Below are 21708 nucleotides of genomic sequence, written 5' to 3' on the forward strand. Positions count from 1 at the left end.
GGCCTTTCTAGACCCCTCTATATAAGACAGCACCCCTTCACTATCTAGCCCCACCTTTATTTCCTTCATAGCACTTCATATTACATATATAATTGTCGTGTGTGTGTGCGCGCGAGCGTGTGTGTGCGCGTGTGTGTTTCTTTTTTTTTTTTTTTGAGATGGAGTCTTGCTCTGTCGCCCAGGCTGGAGTGCAGAGGCCTGATCTCAGCTCACTGCAAGCTCCGCCTCCTGGGTTCACGCCATTCTCCTGCCTCAGCCTCCCGAGTAGCTGGGACTACAGGCGCCCGCCACCACGCCTGGCTAATTTTTTTTGTATTTTTAGTAGAGACGGGGTTTCACCGTGTTTAGGCAGGATGTTCTCGATCTCCTGACCTCGTGATCCGCCCGCCTCGGCCTCCCAAAGTGCTGGGATTACAGGCGTGAGCCACCGCGCCAGGCTCGTGTGTGTGTCATAAAGAAGAAATGTACCTGTTCACCAATACGTGGCCAGCATATTGTTTATAATACCTAGGACACAGTAAGTATTCAGTAGATATTTGCTGAATGAAAAAAGAAAACATCACTTATCTGTAATGCGGAGGGGAATAAATGGAGTAGGACCACAGTGGAGACAGGCAGATGGCCAGAAGACTATCACAAATGGTCCAGGTGAGAAACAATGGTTTGGAGTATGGTGATAGAGAGGGAGAGCTCAAGATAAGGGAAGCTGGTGATATACAGTGGGTAAGGAGAAGAGGAATGTATCAAGGATAATTCTCAGGATGTAGGGTGGTGATGTTCATTGAGTTGGAGAACACTGGCAGAGGACCAATTCTAAAGAGGAAACCCTCACATTTGATTTTGAAAGAGTTGATCTTCAGATACTTTTGAGTAAACCAAAGGAAAATATTTAGAAGGCTAGTAGATTCTGAAGTATTTACAGACAAAATGATGTGATGATTTGCATCATCTTCAAATTACACCAGCCAAGCAGAGGATGAGGAGGAGCAGGGAGATGAAAGAAACAAAATGGCACAAAGTCAAGAGTAGCTGAAACTAGATTCTAATTATTAGTGGTTCATTAAATTGTTCTATTTTGATATGTGCTTAAAATTTTCCAGAGGGGAAAAAATGCTTTAAAGGATACAGGTGAATATATGTCTGGAGCAAAGGGGGAAAGGCTCAGACTAGACATGTAAATTTGGATGGTACATATTTAAAGGTGGTCATTAAAGCCATGGACATGGATAAAATCTCCCAGGCAGAAAGAATAGAGTAAATATCTAGGAGGCATCAGACCTCATCTTGTAGAAATCTACCATGCAATGGCTGAGCAGAGGCAAATGCACCTGCAGAAGGGACTGGATGGAGTGGCCAAGAGAAAGAAACCTAGTCGAATGGGTGTGACTCCACAGACAGGTTCAACCAATGTCACAGAGGAGGAAGCTCTATTTATTAGCTTATATAGTTAGCCTATATAGAGAGGACCACATTCTTTGAGCATCTGTCAGGGTGCCAAGTGGAAGGGACCTTACTGATTCTTGTGGTCCCAAGCAGGGCAACATGGGTTAGTGCAGAAGTCTTGGGTAAGTAGGTTTCCCCTCAGTGTGCAAAGGGGGTGCTCAGAGAGGCCTTCATTTGTTAAAAAATGTTCTTGGTGTAATGCACTGCATCAGGCATCAGAGAGGCATAGAATTTCTCTGGAAAAACAGGGAGTTTGTAAAAAGAGCCTGGGAATGGATCGGGATAAATAAAACAATGAACATGAAACAAGGGGCTGATGGTGTGGGCACCTCTTCTATGTCCCTCAAGCTGCTATTCAGATTCTTCCTTGTGTCATCATTGTTCTTGAAAGTACTTTCTTCTCTGCTGGAGTTTAACTCGTTTTCCTTTGTTCTTCCCTTTCACAACCCCTAGCAGATTAGACCGGAAAATGTTCACTGAGTGCAGAATGAGCAAAGCCCCTGTGCCGTGTCTTGGCCAGCTCTCATGCTTGGTGGATGCTGCCCTTCCTGGATATACTTCCTTCTCTGCACAGGGCTGGGGAGACTCAGAAGCCAGACCACCCAGGTGTGAATCTTGGCTCCCTCTCTTACCAGCAGAGAGACCTAATCTAGCAAGTCATCTTATCTCTGTGTGCCTCTAGCTCCACCAGCAGTAAGCTGAGGGAATGAGGCTAGACAGAGTGGCTCATGCCTGTAATCCTAACATTATAAGAGGCCAAGGCAGGAGGATCACTTGAGGCCAGGGGTTGGAGACCAGCCTGGGCAACATGGTGAGATGCCATCTCTACAAAAAAAAATATTTTTAGATTAGCTAGGTCTAGTGGTGGGTACCTGTAATTCCAGCTCAGGAGGCTGAGGCAGGAGGTTTGCTTGAGCCCAGGAGGTCAAGGCTGCAGTGAGCTATAATCAGGCTTCAGTGAGCTATGATTACACCACTGCACTCCAGCCTGAGTAACAGAACAAGACCCTGTATGAATGAAGATGAGGGAATAACAGTCACAATTTGAGAGTTTTGTGAGGATTCAAGGAGCCACCATGGGAAAAGCAGTTAGAGCAGTGCCTGGAAAATAACAAGCTCTGAGTAAAGGTTAGCTGTTATTATTCTCTACCCATCCCAAAAGCATGCTCCTCCTCCTCACCCCACCTCAAGTCCAGCTCCATGTTCTGTGACCTTGCTCATGGATTTTGTCTAAAACCTCAAGCGCCCTTGCCACAGTTCCCTGGCAGACATCCAGGCATCTTTCAAATCCCAGCCCCCAGCTCCAAGCTCCCAGCCCCAACCTCACAGTGTGGGTGTTTAAGTCATTCTTCTCTAGACCAGAAACCCCTGAGGTCAGAGACCGGGTCTCACCTCTTCATGCAACCTGTACCTAATGCAGATCAGGCACCTGGGAGACGTCTGGTGAAGGTTTCATGAGGACATGAATACCGAACTTGGAATCACACGAAGCAATGTTTGAGTCCAGGCTCTGCTATGAAGTTTGCAGACAAATTCTCTGTGCTTTGGACCTCAGTTTGCAATCTGAAACATGGTGCTTGCAGTGTCTGCCTTATAATGTTGCCGTGATAATTGAAATACCCAAGGGAACATGAGGTACAATTCCTATTACTTCCGCATTCCCTTCAGGATTCAGGTGCTTGTAAAAACCTTCACCATGCCCTTGGCCCTCCCTCACTAGCCTGTGAGCCCTTCTCTTTGTTAGCCTGTTTCCAGCTCCTTTTGTTAAGAGTCCAGCCGCTCCACCTGGCTGTGAAGGCACTGAGACCTGGAATTTTCCTTCTGTCTCTTCTAATAAATGCAGGTGCAACTCCCTTTAATGGGCTGTCAGTGGGCAGTAAGAATCTGGACTGCACAATTAAATGAAACAAATGCCTGGCTATCTCTGCTAACAGCTGTGAAGCTCAGGAAACCCTTATGTCCTGAAAAACTGAGGTTTTATTTAGCATCTGTACATTAAAAGCACAGCCCACTCCTTTTGGAGATGGCGTTGTTCCGGTGCTCTTAGCATTATTTTTCCCTTCAACTTGGTAGTTCACACAGATGGGTAAAATGACAGAGGATGAGAGAGGATGAAGGTTGTTCTTTAGAAAAATAATTAACCTGCATATGTGTGCTGGTGCAGAAGGAGAATGTTTCATGCCAAACCTCAGCATCCAGGCCCCTGTAGTACCTGGGCCTCCTTCCTCTCACTGCCTTCAGCAACTCAGCCCACACAGCTCTTGCTGAGCCCCTGAGAGGTGAGGTCCTATGGAAGCCAGGCCCCAGTCATCTAGATATCTACAGGACTAGTGTAAGGTTGGGGGATGCCCAAACAAAGCACCAATCCAGGGTCCTAGAAGGCCACCTGGGCTCCCCTGTGTTGCATGTCAATACAAATCCACCCTTGCTAGGGGACCTGAAGTTCTTTTTTTTTTTTTTTTTTTTTTTTTTTTGTGAGACAGATTCTCACTCTGTGGGCCCAGGCTGGAGGGCAGTGGCCAGATCTCAGCTCACTGCAAGCTCCGCCTCCGAGGTTTATGCCATTCTCCTGCCTCAGCCTCCCAAGTAACTGGGACTACAGGCACCTGCCACCTCGCCAGGATAGTTTTTTTGCATTTTTTGGTAGAGACGGGGTTTCACCATGTTAGCCAGGGTGGTCTCGATCTCCTGACCTCATGATCCACCCATCTCAGCCTCCCAAAGTGCTGGGATTACAGGCTTGAGCCACCGCGCCCGGCCCTGAAGTTCCTCTTAATCCAGGCCGGAATGCATTGTTAGTGGCCCTGTTTATCCCATAAACAAAGCCTGGTGTACAAATGAAAGTCCTAGGCTTCGTTGATTGTGGCATCTCTCAAATGTCCTGTAGGAGGCTGGTTAGTTTTCTTCTGGTCATGCTAGCTCAGGAGGAACCGGTACTAGCTTCAGCTTATGGTTTTACTTTGCAGGCTAAGAAATAGAGTATTTGCCACAGGGGGTGGGCTCTGCTTTCTGGAGAATGATCATTAGTATTAATTTTTTTGTTTAACCGACGTTTACTGAGCACCAACTATGTGCTGGCTAGGAGGAGAAGTGTGTTAGTCCATTCTCACACTGCTAATAAAGACATACTCGAGACTGGGTAATTTATAAAGGAAAGAGGTTTAACTGAGTCACAGCTCAGCACAGCTGGAGAGGCCTCGGGAAACTCACAATCATGGTGGAAGGGGAAGCAAACATGTCCTTCACATGGCAGCAGCAAAGAGAAGTGCTGAGCGAAGTGGGGGAAAAGCCCCTTATGAAACCATCAGAACTCATCAGAACTCACTCACTATCACAAGAACAGCATGGAGGTAACTGCCCCCAGGATTCAAATACCTCCGACTGGCTCCCTCCCGTGATATGTGGGGATTATGAGAACTACAACTCAAAATGAGATTTGGTTAGGGACACAGCCATACCATATCAAGAGGCAATTAATGACATCAGAACAGATGGGGTTTCTGGGATGAATGACTGAGACACAGGGAGACAAAACAATACATAAACAGAAGGGGGCAACTTACTGTGGTCAGTGATGACCTCTGTTACAACCCAGGAAGCCAAAGCCAAGGGAGCTAAAGCCCGCAGCGGGCTGTTCAAGACATAGAGGAGGCCTGAGTGCCTATGCCTGCCGCCTGTACCAGTTGTGACACTGAGTGGGCCCCTGACCCTTTTGAATCTGAGGTCCTTCATCCACACAGTGGAGGTGATAATCCAGTAAACATTAGCTTCCTTGTCCTTAAGGTAGGAAATTAGAGCACTGGAGAAATGATGGGCTTTGGAAGCAGAAAGAATGGAAGTGAGTTCACCAGTGTGTGCTGACTGGCTGTGGGAGGTTGGGAAAGTCACTTACCATCTCTGAGCCTCATCCCCTCATCTCTTTACTGAAGATGATAATGCCTGCCTCATGCGGTGGAGAGGGACAATGAGTTGCTGCATGGGAAACCCTGGAAAGCCCTGAACAGTCACTCAGTCCCAACCCTTTGGTCCATGAGACACTCCAACTTTTCAGGGAAGAGAGCATGTCCAGATTTGCTCGCAAACGTATCTTTGGTGCTTGGCCCTAAGGCACCCAACACACAGGAAGTCATAAAAATTTTTGTTGAAGGAACGAACTTCCTAATTTTGCAATGGGGAAACAAAGGTATTAAAGTAACTTAACAACCTTGGGTCTTTTCAAGAACAATTTTGCTAAAAGTCAAAAAACAAGTTGGTGACCAAATGTGGGAACGTTCCCAGTGCACCATGGAAGAGGAGACAGCAAAAGGCAGAGTGAATCCCCAGAGACCCCAGAACAGAGGTGTAAATGCTCGTTCTACTTGAAGCCTATGCTGGAAAAAATTATACAAGCCCCTTGGAACTGAGAACATTTTTACAGTTTGGTCAGAAAAGCACTTCAGGGTTTGTAACTAATCAGGAGGAGGACCTGGAACGCTGTGATTCTCTGGCTCCCTTAAGCTCTCCTGGCAAGATTCAGGACAACCTGCTAAACTACAGCAGCTGAATTTTCACCTCCACATCATGTTTTGATAAATGCAAAATGGGAGCAGATCTGAACTTGTTTAGATGAACTGGAAGAATGATGAGGCAGAACCTCGAGATATTATGGCCTTTCTGAGCTTTATTACATGTGACACTATCTCATCTTCTACATGCTGAGAAAACCATAGAAATCATCCTTTTTATCACTGAGCCAGTGACAGTAACACTTAGGAGATGTTGTCATGCTTTGGGGTAGAAAATCTATCTCCAGGCAGTGATAGGGTATGCCGCCACGCATCGAGAGTCAGCCAGAACCACTTGATAAAGCAGTCTCCAGAGCTTGGCCGCTGGCGGCTAGGCGCCCATTGACCAATCAATCTATGGGTCATTCAAGGCCCTCAGTCAGCCAGTGATTCCTGATATACCACCTTCTGGATTTGATTCATTTTTAGATGCCACTTCCTTTTACTAAGCAAGTGGTGTTGGGTAAATAATATAATCCCTCTGGGCCCCATTTCCTCATCTATGAGACAAGCAACTCAAGGACCCAATGCATTCGCTTGTTGTGAGCACTAAATTAAATAATGCACGCAAAATTTTCAGTAAAGTGTGCAGTGCATAGGAGGCTTTCCAGAAATGGTTGTTGATGCTGCTGCTGTCACCTTTTTTTTTTTTTTTTTGAGATGGAGTCTTTCTCTGTCGCCCAGACTGGAGTACAATGGCACGATCTTGGCTCACTGCAACCTCCGCCTCCCAGGTTCAAGTGATTCCCCTGCCTCAGCCTCCTAAGTAGCTGGGATTACAGGTGTGCACCACCATGCCCAGCTCATGCCTGTAATCCTAGCACTTTGGGAGGCCAAGGCATGCTGTTGCCTTTTTCATGTACAATAGCTCATATGCCAGTGAGTCAGACAGGAATTTAACTTCAGAACACAGATTAGATGATATATTCATGTTGATTTCTCTGGTTTTTTAAAAAAGTATTTGTATATGTACAGACATTTATTTGAGAAACTGGGTTGTGAACTACCTGCCAGTTTGGATCGAGCCCTCACGGCCTCCTAGAACAGAGAACAGCACAGATGGCCAAGACATGGCCATCTCACATATCACTGGGTCCTTCTGTGATCCAGTAACTGTGATCTAGGTACAGCATTAATTCACATTTTGCCCAAATCCCTTTTTTGCAAGTGCTTGATGCTCCTCCTATCACCTCTGTGGTGGTTTTCAGTATCTAAAAGCAGGGCATCTGTCCTGTGTCCCATCATGTTAGATTCAGTTCCTCACTCCAGCCTGCCCTGAATCTGTGGGTGTTTGATTCTGCCATTCAAAAGATTCACTATTTCTCTTTCTAATACACCTACCTCCTTTATCTAACTTATTGATAATGTTCATAGGAAAATAAATATGTTGGATAGAGTAGGAAAGAGGAACAGGAGCATTTGTAGAAAGCCAATTATACCTAGCTAGATGTGATGGCCCGTACCTATAATCCCAGCTACTTGGAGGTTGAAGTAGGAGAATCGCTTGAACCTGGGAGGCAGAGGTTGTGGGCAGTCAAGATCGTGCCAATGCACTCAAGCCTAGGCTACAAAGAGAGGCTCTGTCTCAAAAAAAAGAAAAAGAAAACCAATTATACCCAGTCCTTTAAGTTTATTGATAAGCAGTGAGGTTTACGCTCTTAAAATCATGTGTTCTGGGGTCAGACTGCCTGGAAGCAGTACTCTCTGTGTGAGTTCAGGCAAATACCTCTGCCTCTCTGAGCCTTAATTTGCCCAACTATAAAATGGAAGGGAGGATGACAAGACAAACCTCAGGGGATTTGCTGGGGCCATTACTTGAGCTAATACGTGTTCCTGATGTATGAACTCCAACCTCTTCAGATAGGGTTCTCTAGAGGGACAGCACTAATGGAATAGATATATATGCAAAAGGGAGTTTATTAAGTATTAACTCACATAATCACAAGGTCCCACAATAGGGCATCTGCAGGCTGAGGAGCAAGGAGAGTCAGCCCAAGCTCCAAAACTGAAGAACTTGGAGTACAATATTCGAAGGCAGGAAGCATCCAGCATAGGAGAACGATGTAGGCTGGGAGGCCAGGCCAGTCTCTCCTTTCACATTTTTCTGCCTGCTTCTATTCTAGCTGCACTGGCAGCTGATTAGATGGTGCCCACTCAGATTAAGGGTGGGTCTGCCTTTCCCAGCCCACTGACTCAAATGTTAATCTCCTTTGGCAACACCTTCACAGACATACCCAGGATCAATATTTTGTATCCTTCAATCCAATGGAGTTGACACTCAGTATTAACCACCACAAATCCACCCCTTGTCAAGTTGAACCCATACACATCTCCTGTGGTCATACATAATCTTCAAATAAAGACAATAATAAGGTGATAATTATACCTAACATGATACAACTATCTTTCATACAATCAGAAACGCACCAATCCCCAACCCAAATACTATTACATGAAGTTAAAAATACTTAAATGCTGATGTAAAGTCAATAAATCTTATGTCATATAATAAAGGGAAAAGAAAGGAAATAAAATGAAGATATTTTCTTAGTACAAGTATATACATGTACAAGCATGTTTTTAACAAAAGAAGGAGGAAATATTCATGACAATTACAGTCCTTGTTTCTGCAGCTGGTCACGTGGTCATAGCCGGTATTGATGACTACCTTTGGCTACTACTCATTCTGTATTCCCTTTACCTTCAGCAAGCACCTCAGCAGGTCATGGTTTTTTCCCTGGTGGAATGACCCAAACGTTCATTCCTGAAGGGTCTGGGTCATTTGTAGTCCTGCCTGGATTGGGCTGTTGTAGTTTCCCATTGACCTTAATCACAGGGCACAATACTACTAAGAGACACCCTAATGGACCTCTTGTATTAAATGCATAATCTTCCTTACCTATGTTGTGGAGTAGTGAACTGATTTCATCTTGACAGTCTGGGTCAATCACCCCGGTCAACACCGTAACTCCCTTCTTAGCCTGTTGACTTAAAGGTAGCAGGAGCCCAAAGTGTCCAGGTGGCAATCTTAACTTCCAGTTTAACGGAATCGTTGTGTCTCCTGGTGGCAGTTCTCCTTCCTCTGGAACTAAGACCTCTAGGCCAGCAGAACTTAATGTTGCAGGAACAGGAAGCAAAAATTTTGCTAGTGGGTTACTAGGGGTGATGGTGAGTGATGCCACTTCCACTTCTGCCCTTGATTCCTAGACCCGTGAATCCTGGCTATGGGAGAAACAGTACCATATATTGGACGATGATTCAGAGCATACACAGCTTTCTGGAGAACTTTGCTCCAGCCCTGCAAAGTATTGTCGCCTAGGTGGCATTGTAATTGTAACTTCAAAAGGCCATTCCACCATTCTATCAATCCAGCTGCTTCCGGATGATGGGGAACACAGTAAGACCAATGAATTCCATGAGCATGAACCCACTGCCACACTTCTTTAGCCATAAAGTGAGTGCCTTGGTCAGAGGCAATGCTGTGTGGAATACCATGACGGTGGATAAAGCATTCTGTGACTTCACGGGTGGTAGTTGTGACAGAAGCATTGCATGCATGATAGGCAAACCCATATGCAGAGTAAGTGTCTATTCCAGTGAGGACAAACCTCTGCCCTTTCCATGACGGAAGAGGTTCAATATAATCAACCTGCCACCAGGTAGCTGACTGATCACCCTGAGGAATGGTGCCATATCAAGGGCTCAGTATTAGTCTCTACTGCTGGCAAATTGGGCACTCAGCAGTGGCCGTAGCCAGGTCAGCCTTGGTGATTGGAAGTCCATGTTGCTGAGCCTGTGTGTACCTCCATCCCTGCCACCATGGCCACTTTGTTCATGGGCCCATTGGACAATGGCAGGGGTGGCTGGGGAAAGAGGCTGAGTGGTGTCCACAGAACAGGTCATCCTATCTACTTGATTATTAAAATCCTCCTCTGCTGAGGTCACCATTGGTGAGCACTCACATGGGATAGAAATATCTTCACAGTTTTTGACCATTCAGAAAGGTCCATCCACATACCTCTTCCCCAAATTTCTTTGTCACCAATTTTCCAATCATGCTTCTTCCAAGACCCTGACCATCCAGACAAACCACTGGCTATACCTCATGAATCAGTATATAATTACACATCTGACCATTTCTCTTTCCATACAAAGTGCACAACCAAGTGCACTGCTCGCAGTTCTGCCCACTAGGAAGATTTCCCTTCACTGCTGTCCTTCAGGGACACTTTGGGGTGGTGCCTGCATATGGCGCAGAACCATCTGTGAACCAGTCCCTAGTATTCTCTTCCTCTATCAACTGATCATAGAGAACTTCCCATGAGGCCATCAGTGCAGGCTAGGGGAGAAAAAGCAGGGTGGCAGGAATGGAGGCCATGAGCATTTGAGCCCTTCCTCATGTAACTTGTGCCTTCAGGACCTGCTCAAGCCCGATCACAAGTATACCACTTCCATTTGATGATGGAATGCTGCTATGCATGAACCACCTTATGGCTAGATGGGTCAGAAGGCAGCCAGTTCATGATAGATAATTCAGGTTGCATGGTGACTTGATGGCCCATAGTCAAATATTCCATTTCCACCAAAGCCCAGTAACAGGCCAAGAGCTGTCTCTTAAAAGGGCAGTAGTTATCTGCAGAAGATGGCAGGGCCTTGTTCCAAAATCCTAGAGGCCTCCGCTGTGATTCACCTATGGGGGCCTGCCAAAGGCTCCAAACAGCATCCCTATCTGCCACTGACACCTCAAGCACCATTGGATCTGCTGGGTCATATGGCCCAAGTGGCAGAGCAGCTTGCACAGCAGCCTGGACCTGTTGCAGAGCTTTCTCCTGTTCTGGACCCCACTCAAAACTGGCAGCCTTTTGGGTCACTTGATAAATGGACCAGAGTAACACACCCAAATGAGAAATGTGTTGCCTCCAAAATCCAATAGGTCCACTAAGCATTGTGCCTCTTTCTTGGTTGTAGGAGGGGCCAAATGCAGCAACTTATTCTTCATCTTAGAAGAAATATCTTGACAGGCCCCACACCACTGGACCCCTAGAAATTTTACTAAGGTAGAAGGCCCTGGAATTTTAGTCGGATTGATTTCCCTTCCTTTGGCACACAAATGTCTCACCAGTAAGTCCAGTGTGTTTGCTACTTCTTGCTCACTGAATCCAATCAGCATAATGTGATCAATGTAATGGACCAGTGTGATATCTTGTGGAAATGAAAAGCGATCTAGGTCTCGCTGAATAAGATTATGGCACAAAGCCAGAGGGTTGATATACCCCTAAGGTAGGAAAGTAAAAGTATATTGCTGGCCTTGCCAGCTGAAGGCAAATTGCTTCTGGTGGGTCTTATGAACAGGAATGGAGAAAAGGCATTTGCCAGTCAATGGCTGCATACCAGGACCAGGAGATGTGTTAATTTGTTCAAGCAATGAAACCACAGCTGTTACAGCAGCTGCAACTGGAGTCACCACTTGGTTAAGCTTACAATAATCCACTGTCATTTTCCAAGATCCATTTGTCTTCTGCACAGGCCAAATGGGAGAGTTGAACGGGGATGTGGTGAGAATCACTACTCCTGCAACTTTCAAGTCCTTGATAGTGGCACTAATATCCACAATCCCTCCAGGGATGCCATATTGTTTTTGATTTACTATTTTTCTAGGTAGAGACAGCTCTAACGGCTTCCATTTGGCCTTTCCCACTATAATAGCCCTTACCCTACGAGTCAGGGAGCCAATGTGGGGGTTCTGCCAGTCACTGAGTATGTCTATGCCAATTATTCATTCTGGCACTGGGGAAATGACCACCAGATAAGTCCAGGACTCACTGGACCTGCTGTAAGTTGGACCTGAGCTAAAACCCATTAATTACCTGACCTCCACAAGCTCTCACTTTACCTGGAAGACCACAATAATGTTTTGGGTCCCCTGGAATCAATGTCAGCTCAAGGCCAGTGTCCAGTAGTCCCTGAAATGTCCAATAATTTCCCTTTCTCCACCCTGGTAAAAAGCCAGAATTCTCCTTGGGGAAGGATGGGAGAAAGATTCACTCCATAAATTGTCAGTAATGTAGTGGGGTCCTTCCTCAAGGGGACCCAGCCTCCCCTTCATTCAAGGGGTTCTGGGTCTGTAAACTCGCTCAAGTCTGGAAATTGACTGAGGGGTCGTGATCCTCTGCTTTTATAATTCAAATTAGTCTTTTGTCCATTCAACCTAGAAGTTTTCTGCTTATATAAATTAAGTAGGAATTTATTGATAGGAAGCAGGCTTCCTAACAATTTCACTTCTAGGAACACGGTGATTAATTAGCCAGTGCCAGAGCTCTACACGAGTCAGACTATTCTGATTGCCACTTTGCCTCTGCTGTTCATTATGGTAGCTACGCCCACCTTGCCTTTGATGGTTGAGTGCTGCCACTCGACCCCTGCCACCTCGGGATCCAATTATTCCCATTGTATTTAAAGTTTGTAGTTGAGTGACTGGGGTTCCCACTGTTAGATCTGACATACAAAGAAGAGCAATTAAAAAGCTCTTCAAAGATGCAGGTACTGCCCTCACAAATCTATCTCATGAGGCAGTGGTCAAGGGTATATCTTCTGGACCCTCCCAGCTGGGATGAGTAGTTCTAAAGCGAGTAATCCACTCCACCATCCCAATCTCCCTAAGCCTCTGGATTCCTTCCTCTACATTAAACCAAGGGAGATCAGGCATTTCTAGCTCACTCAGAGTGGGCCATCTTTTAACCCATATTTCAGCTAACCAAGCAAATAAACTATTAGAACCTTGTTTAACTCCCAAAGCTGCAATGATAAATGCAGAGTCCCTACTTAATGGGCCCAATTCAATAAATTCAGCCTGATCCAACTCTATGTTCCTTCCACCAATATCCCACACCCTTAATATCCATTCCCATGCCTGTTCTCCAGATTTCTGTTTATATAAATTAGGAAACTCAAGCGGTTCTTTTCGAGTGTAGTGCACTTCCTCATGGGTCACACTCTAAACCTCACCTCTAGGGGCCAGACAGGACTTCAGTCTAGTTATAGGTCTAGAAGCAAACAGGGGTGTTGGGGGTGGCTCCTGAGGAGAATCAACATTATGTTGCCTGACAACTGCCCCAGGGGATGCCATCACTGTTGCCTCAGGCAGAGCAGGGTTTATCTCCTCAGACAAAAGACTGATGGCAGCCTGAGTCAGGGAGGGGATGTTGCCACTACTGGGGATAGGGAAGCTGTTTCTTCTGGCAAAAAAGTTTCATCAGAGTTTACAAACTCAGTATCCCCAGCTTCATTAGGGTCCTCCCACATATTCCCATTCCAAGATGCAGGCTCCCATTCTTTTCTAATCAATGCCCTCACTTTAACAGTAGACACCTGGTGAGGCTGTGCATGCATCTTTTGTTGCAGGTCAGCCACTCACATAAGAGCTTGTACCTGTTTTTCCACAATTTCAGCTCTTTCTCCACAGGAGATAAAACTCTCACTCAGGACAATCCTATCAGATTTGAGGCTCAGTATCTGCTTCTGAAGCTGGGAGATAGAATTCCTGAGTTTATCATTTTCTTTCATCATTTGTCCACTGAACTTAGGAGCAACCAACCAGCTTCATTATGTTCCTTGACTCTCCAGATATAGTCAAAGGTATTATGTATAGAATCATTAAACTCCTTGCCTCTCATGAGCAATGAATCAGGAGTGTCAAATGCATTTTTTTTTTGCATAACTCTCTACACAGTTCACAACAAGAACTCTCAGTGTTCTCCATACTATTAGAAGTAGAGTCCTTAGCATTGGGGGTCTAATCATATTAAGCAGCCAATTCCAGAAATCCAAAACCAACGAAATAACTCCATCCTTAATATTCTGTTCCTTTAGAACCACTGCTGTTACCAAAATCTGTATTAGTCAGGGTTCTCTAGAGGGACTGAACTAATGTGATATAGATATAGATATATATAAAGGAGGGGTTACTAAGTATTAACTCACACAATCACAAGCTCCCAAAATAGGCCGTCAACAGGCTGAGGAGCAAGGAGAGCCAGCCCAAGCTCCAAAACTGAAGAATGTGGAGTCCAATATTTGAGGGCAGGAAGCATCCAGCATAAGAGAAAGATGTAGGCTGGGAGGCTAGGCCAGTCTCTCTTTTCACATTCTTCTGCCTGCTTATATTCTAGCTGCACCAGCAGCTGATTAGATTGTGTCCACCCAGATTAAGGGTGGTCTGCCTTTCCCAGCCCGCTGACTCAAATGTTAATCGCCTTGACAACACCCGCACAGACATACCCAGGATCAATACTTTGTATCTTTCAATCCAATCAAGTTGACCCTCAGTATTAACAATAACTAATGCTCAGTAAACATTACATTTGATTCTTATATAATCTTTATGACAAGACTGTAGGTGCTATTATTCTTTCCACTTACCAATAAAGAAATTGAGGCTCAGGGTGTTTTGGTAACTTTCTAGCAATGTTGATAGCAGAATGTACCTGGACACCTATCCCAGACTATATGTCCCCGGACTCATAAGTGCTGCTGCAACAGGCTGCCACCCAGGAGGTACTCCAGGCACATTTTCTGATGGGTGTGTGTTGTTCTCTCATCCATGGTTCCAGCCATCACAATTCAGACTCTTCTCTCTTATACTACTGAGGGAGAGAAAGCAGAAGTAGATGTCAGGCAATAGGTAGTGGGGATAACAGCCCTAAGACTCTATTCTTCCTCTGTTAATTTCCCTAGAAGCAGAAGCTCGTATGACAAGGGTTGAGTCCTTAATGAACAATTCTTGAGGACCTGAGTGTGGGTTTGTTTTGTCCACATTTACAGCATGGCTTAGTAGACAGCAAAATATACTTGGCTTTAGATGGGAATAACCTTAGCAAGACAATTTCTACAGCACATACAAGTGCACATAAACATGCACATGCTCAGCTAAGAAGAAAACTAAAAATATATATTCTTTGCATGGTCCACTGAGTGACATCCTACCTAGCAAAGAATCTCTAGCTCCAAGCACCTACTCAGTCCAAACTTCAGACAAGCATTAGACTATTATCCTGGCCTCTAGGTGTGAGAGGAATAAAGATTGATTCTATCAAGGGTCTAGGAGAGGAAAGGAAGGGAGCCAAAACATGGCACAGGCCTTTACATAACCTATGGGAGATCACCAGCTCAAAATGGGATTCTTGAAGATTAAAACAAATAGTACTTCTGTATGCAAAGTAGCCCCAGACAGTATGATGGATGAGGGCTAACTCCTTCCCAGATCTGTGTAATTTCTTTCTGCTCTTCCTTACTGGGGGAGTTAAGCCAACTCTGAGCTGGGTTTTCTGTGTGATGAGTGAAGCCTGGAAACCTTTCTTCTCATCCAAGGTGCCGGTTCAGCCAGAGGCAGTTCTGAATATTAGCTGTGGCAGCTTCCTGGAAGCAAAAAGAGAATAAGCTGATTGGTCCAGAGTTGGAACTTAGACCAGGGGTTGACAGATGTGTCTGCACATTAGAATGACCTGGGAAAGCATGTAAACATTTGAAATTGACCCAGCCATATTTCAGGTTAAGTAAACTGCAATCTGTTAGGCAGGACACAAGCACCAGGAGTTTCGAAGCTCCCCAGATGATTCCAGTGTACAGACAAGCTTTGGGAACCACTGGTTTAGACATGTGGTTCTTTCCTGGCAAAGTCTGCACTCCTTAAAGGACATTTTGCAATGTCAGGAGACACTTTTGGTCATCGCAAATGAGGGATGATGCTGCTGACATCTAGTGGGAAAAGGCTGGGAATGCTGCTAAACATTCTCACAAGAAAGAATTATCTGGCCCAAAATGTCAATAGAGTCCAAGGTGAGAAACCTAATTTAGACCCTTGCACTCAAAGTGTGGTTCACGGACCAGCAGCTTGTTAGACATACAGAACCTCTGGCCGGGCACGGTGGCTCACACCTATAATCCCAGCACTTTGGGAAGCTGAGGCAGGTGGATCACTTAAGTCTAGGAGTTTGAGGCCAGCCTGGGCAACGTGGTGAAACACCATCCCTAAAATATATACAAAAATTAGCTTGGCCTGGTGGCGGGTGCCTGTAGTCTCAGCTACTCGGGAGACTGAGACATGAAAATTGCTTGAACCCAGAAGGCGGAGGTTGGAGGTTGCAGTGAGCCAAGATCTTCCAGCCTGGGGAACAGAGCGAGACACTCTCTCTCTCTCTCTCTCATATATATATTTATATGAGATATATATATAAGAGGGACAGAAATAGAAATACAGAACCTCAGACTCTACCCCAGACCTACTGGCTCACAATCTGCATTTGTACAAGATCCCCTGGTGATTGGTAAGCAGATTCGATTTTAGAAGCACTAATTTAGGGCCGTTTTGTATAACGGGAGGTCTCTTCCATTTAAACTGCTAGACTGGATTTCTCATCCATGGCAACCATTTCTTCCACATTCTCATTCTCCCCACAACTCCTCAAGCATGCGTACAGGAACAGCCTCTGGCCTTCTTTTATTATATTGTATGCCTGTACACATATGTTTATGTTTATCACAGTCTCAGGCTTTAGAATCAGACACATGGAGTTCGGATCCCAGTTCTGAATAGGATCATTTAAAAGCTTAACCTCACTGTGTCTTAATGACCTAAACTGCAAATGGGGAAATGATGTGAAGACAAGATAAACCACGCAAAATTAGCGGTGGTGTCCAAGCAGTGTGAGTTGGAATCCGAACTTCACCAATTTACTAGTTTTTGATGTTGGGCAATTTATTTTCTTTCTTTGAACCTCCATTTTCTCATCTAAAAAAAAATGCATCACCACACCTGATCGTGGAGAGTATTATCCAGGCGATGGATTTTCAGAAGCTAACATGGAGTAGGAGTTCACATGCAGTCATTTGCTTGCTTCCTGAAATATGGCAGGAGCTCCATAAACAGGATAGTCTTTCATTCAAACCCCACACCAAAGTGCCATAAATCCCTTCTCTGTATTAATCTGGTGGGACATATGTTCACAGTCATAGGCTCCTCTTCTTCCATTCTGGGGCCAACACAGAAGGAGGATGTTGTCATCTGCTGTCTTGTCTCATCATCTCTGTTAAGACTGTGTCTTGAGGGTGGGTGACCTGCTTGTCTTCCCCTGCAATCCCACTTCAATCCCACTTGCAGCTGGGTGATGTACACAGAAAGTCCTCAATAAATATTTTCTGCTAGTGATTCAGGATTCAAAGTCCTACAACTATAAGAGAGGTAACTGGGACTCAAACTTGGTTCCTCCCATTCTGAAACCCAGGCTGGCTTCACGTCACCACACTACCTCTCCATGGCAGGTGTTCCTGCCCCCCATCTCTTCCCATACACTCACAGAATGCAGCAGTCGGTTAGCAACAGCCTGGTGGAGTTTACTGTAGGGACATGAAAGTTCATTGTTTCTCCTGAACTGGATTGTAAATGGCTCGACCACAGGCCGTGCTTTTCCCTTATTCTGTGCTCCTTAGGGACCTAAACACATGGCTGAGCACAGAGCAGAAACTCAATAAATCTCTGTTATCTAATTGATTGATTGGTGAGCCAGTTGATTGATTAGGTCATGGTTGACTGAAGTAAACACAGCATAAGCATAAAAGATGCAGGTTGCAATTATGTAATCTCCAACTCTGTCTTTGGAAAACTGCTATAATTTCCTAAAGCTTTTCCTACATTCAGTATAGACCTGTTCACCCAGCCTTCACCAAGAACTCCCATACACTTTATAGAAATTAAACATTCTGTAAAGTGAGGATAACGAAGCAGGCAAGGGGAAGCACTGAAGCCCCAAACCCACAAGGCTACTTGTGTCCTATTGCCATGCGGAGAAACACTGACAGGACACTGTGGAACAATATCCAGGCTAAGCCTAAAAAAATGACAGAAGTGAGAGGAGGAGGAACAGGGAAGAATGGGAGCCAAAAGGCACAAAGTTTGGAGCAAAGAGATCACCTATGAGGTAGAGCAATGAAGACAGCTTCCTTGGTGGGTTTGCCAGAGGACATCACCCATTCAGACAGGTAGGCAAACACCTGGCTTCAGGGGCTATAGAGAACATAATTAACACGGACAGGAACTTAAGAACCACACCAGGTGAGCCAGACAAATTTGAGCGATCCCAGCCAGCCAGCAGTGCCTCTGGTCCAAGTGCCTTGGCTTTAACTCAGGAACCCCAGAGCAGGAGGAGGCTCCACTTCCAATAATAAAGCACAGGTTGGAGCCATTGGACTTGCGCATAGAGATTTCAATTCTACTTTTTTGCCATAAACAAACAAAGCACCTGCTATGCGGTAACTGTAGCAAAGCAGCCATGAAAAGAAACATAAGTGAGCATTGACTTTGCCCAGGTTAAAAGACTACATCCCAAGTGGCCCATTTCTCAAAAGAAAAAGTGAGCCAGACCATCACTTCCCCTGCCCAGTCTCTGCCTCCCGCAGGCTGGGCCCGGGGCCAGAGGTTTAGACAAGACATCTTCAATCACTCTGTGGAATAAAGGTCTTCTGAGCCTTCAGCAGGGCTGGATCAGCCCAAATTCCTCACCCCTCTTCGACGTCAGAGGACAACTGTTGTTTCACCAAGACAGAGCTGAAAATACCTAAACCTCAGGCTGCAGGAAGAAATCAGCTGGAGAGCCAAGTGAAGAGCCAAAGAAGACTAAGGAGAGATAAGAGAGCAAAGGGTAAACTCAAACCCAGCCCACAAAGCAGTGATAGGCTCCAGGGCCTGAGAATCAGGTAAGAAACAAAGGCAGGGTGCAGTAGCTCATGCCTGTAATCCCAGCACTTTGAGAGGCCGAGGCAGGTGGATCACCTGAGGTCAGAAGTTCGAGACCAGCCTGGCCAACATGGCAAAACTCTGTCTCTACTAAAAACACAAAAATTAGCCAGGCATGGTGGCGGGCATCTGTAATCCCAGCTACTCAGGAGGCTGAGGCAGGAGAATCGCTTGAATCCAAGAGGCAGAGGTTGCAGTGAGCCAAGATCACACTATTGCACTTCAGCCTGGGCAACAAGAATGAAACTGCATCTCAAAAAAAAAAAAAGAGAGAGAGAGAGAGAAAGAAAGTAAGGGAAGGGCTTATTTGAGGGATTTTCTCCAAAGATGAATTTCTTTTCTGGGCTGGTGTTTATGTGCCACCCATAAAGAAAGACCTTTCATGGAACCCAAACAGAAACAACAACCCAGAGCCCAGATCCGTCTCTCTGAAGCCTGGAGATATCGTACGGTGGGGAAGAAGAGAAAAGAAAAACCTGAGATTCCTGTTTCTTACCCTTTTAAGAGCTGAGATTTTGATCTTTTTTGTTTTGTTTTGTTTTGTTTTGTTTTGTTTCAGACTGCCTTAAAGGTAATCCAAGGAGGGAAAGACCCTGCTTGGGAACTGTGGGAAGATGGCCTGAATCTCAGAGTATCACTCTCAGGAAGAAAAAGAAGAGACTGCACTGAAGAGATAATGGCAGGCAATGTTATTTTTAAATTACTGGTTAGAATAAAAACAGGAACTATAAGGTGTTTGAATTCACACTCACACACACACACACTCACACCTGTTCCCAAAATGACGCTCACTTGTGGTGAAGCTAAACAGTGCAGCAATCTTCTTTAATAATATAGAGGAAGGAATGCCTTCTGTCACTGTTAAAACTGTCAGAAGATACATTTTCACAAAGACTGATAGGAATGAAGTGTGTCCTTCAGCTATATGGGAGGAAGCAAACTAATTTTGACCACTTACCACTGGAAGCACCTTTTGGCAGGGGGCTGTGTATAATTTATCTCGTGTAACCCTCAGAGGAGCCCCGTGAGACAGCGTTATCACCTCTCATTTACTAATAACAAAGTCAAGATTCATAGAGGTGTAGTAAGTCTCGAGATCTCACAAGTAGTAAGTCAGCAATTTCACCAAACATTTGCAAGTTGACAATCCGATACTGACTTCTGCCCACTCCCCCAGCAAACACACCACCTCCCCCAAACCAGATCATCCTGAGAGGAATAATGGATAATGTGTCCCCGCTAAAGGCAGACGGGTTTTAAATCAATCCACCAAGTGACCAATTAACATTCTCCCTTCTATGGCCAGCCTCTGATTCCTGAAAGGGATGAGAAAATTCAGTGTCTTCTCAGCTCACATTGATATTCATCCCAATTACCCTCCTCCTTCTCCGTTCCTGCAGCACATAAATTACCAGCTCTGTTGTCAAATGCTGTATGTAATTGTGTTTAGCATAACATCCCAAGGGAATAGAAAACCCATCCGCTCTGTGATGGGCTGAGGCATGCCAGGGTGTGCTGGAATGGAAGTTGAAGCCTGGTATCCACCCCTCTCTCTTCCCACCTCCCACAGAGGCTGGCAAGCTCAGGCAGGTCCAGGCCTGTCAGGAGTCACAAACAGGAAGAGAGATCAGAGTGCGAGGTGAGTAAGCAATTCCCACGAAGAAACAGCAGCACCTCTGCTTGTCAAACTGCAAATCTAGGCAAAATAGGGATATATATTTTTTGATGCCCAAGGAACAGGTTCTTTCCAGGACTATATTAGTAAATCGCTAGAAAGAAATAAACGTTTTAAAGTAATTCCTATGAACCAGGTCATGTAATATGTCCTCATTTAATTTCTGCTGCAGCCCTTGGGGAGGGTGCTATTGGCCTTGCCCAAGGTGACACAACTGGTAAGTACAGGGCTGGCAATCTGTTTTCCTGAATCCCTTTTCTGATCCACATTCTTTATCCCAACATCCCCCTCTGCCCTCCCAAGGATTTGCCTTACATCTAGTTCCCTCAGAACCTTTCTCTAGCTGACTACCCAGTTGGAAATCAACCAACCAAGAGGCAATCCTTGTAAAATCCCCTAAATTAATACAAGTGTCTTGAAAGCCAAAAAGAAATCATCCTTATCATCACTGCCAATTAGAATAAAGTTTGGCTACAAATAAAATGAAGAAAAGAAAAAACTATGACTTAACTTACAGCTCTGGTAAAATGCTCCAATATTGATGATAGACCCAGCCTTTTTTTATCTTCCTGTTCTGTCACTCACAGAGTGTGGCTCATTCACAAAGTCATCTCCTGGTCCAAATGGCTGCTGGAGCACTTGCCTTCACCTCAGAATGCCAGGCGACAGGGAGAAGAGATCAGGGAAGGACAAATGGGCTCTCCCTCCTTTAAGAAGCCTTTCTAAATTTTCTACCCATCAACTTCAACTCACATTATCATCAGAAATACTCACATGCTCACACCTAGCTACAAGAGAGCCTGGAAAATGTTGTCTACACTGAACACACTGTCACCCTCTCTTACACTGGGACTGTTTTCCTAAGGGAATAGACAAAATAAAGAGAGTGGGTAGCAAACATCCACCTCTGTCACAATGGCCATCACCCCCCTCCACCGCCATCATCACCACTTCTTACTCAGGACTTTCTATGCTTCACACCTTTGTTCAGTTGATCCCACAATAACCCTACAAAGGGAACCATGACCCAATTTTACAGGTTGGAAAATAGGATGTGTTAGTTCATTTGTGTTGCCATAAAGGAATACCTGAGAATAGGTAATCTATGAAGAAAAGAGGTTTAAGTGGCTCATGATTCTGCAGGTGGTACAAAAAGCTAGCACTGACATCTGCTTCTGGTGAGGCCTCAGGAAACTTACAATCATGGCAGAAGGCAAAGTGGGGGCCTGTGTTTCACATGGTGAGAGTGGAAGCAAGAG

The 21708-nt window shown here is 45.2% G+C and overlaps 1 long non-coding RNA gene across 1 annotated transcript; it reads right to left on the minus strand.

The window, feature by feature from the left end:
- Nucleotides 1–14411: 14411 nt before the first annotated feature.
- On the minus strand, nucleotides 14412–21261 carry LOC139356077 (uncharacterized). The gene is made up of 3 exons (XR_011607457.1): nucleotides 20965–21261; nucleotides 15190–15401; nucleotides 14412–14629 (listed from the first exon to the last, which is right to left on the minus strand). It is a non-coding gene; the product is annotated as an uncharacterized lncRNA (long non-coding RNA).
- Nucleotides 21262–21708: the final 447 nt, after the last annotated feature.

Source organism: Macaca nemestrina, chromosome 9 (assembly GCF_043159975.1).
Source record: "Macaca nemestrina isolate mMacNem1 chromosome 9, mMacNem.hap1, whole genome shotgun sequence".
NCBI lineage: Eukaryota > Metazoa > Chordata > Mammalia > Primates > Cercopithecidae > Macaca > Macaca nemestrina.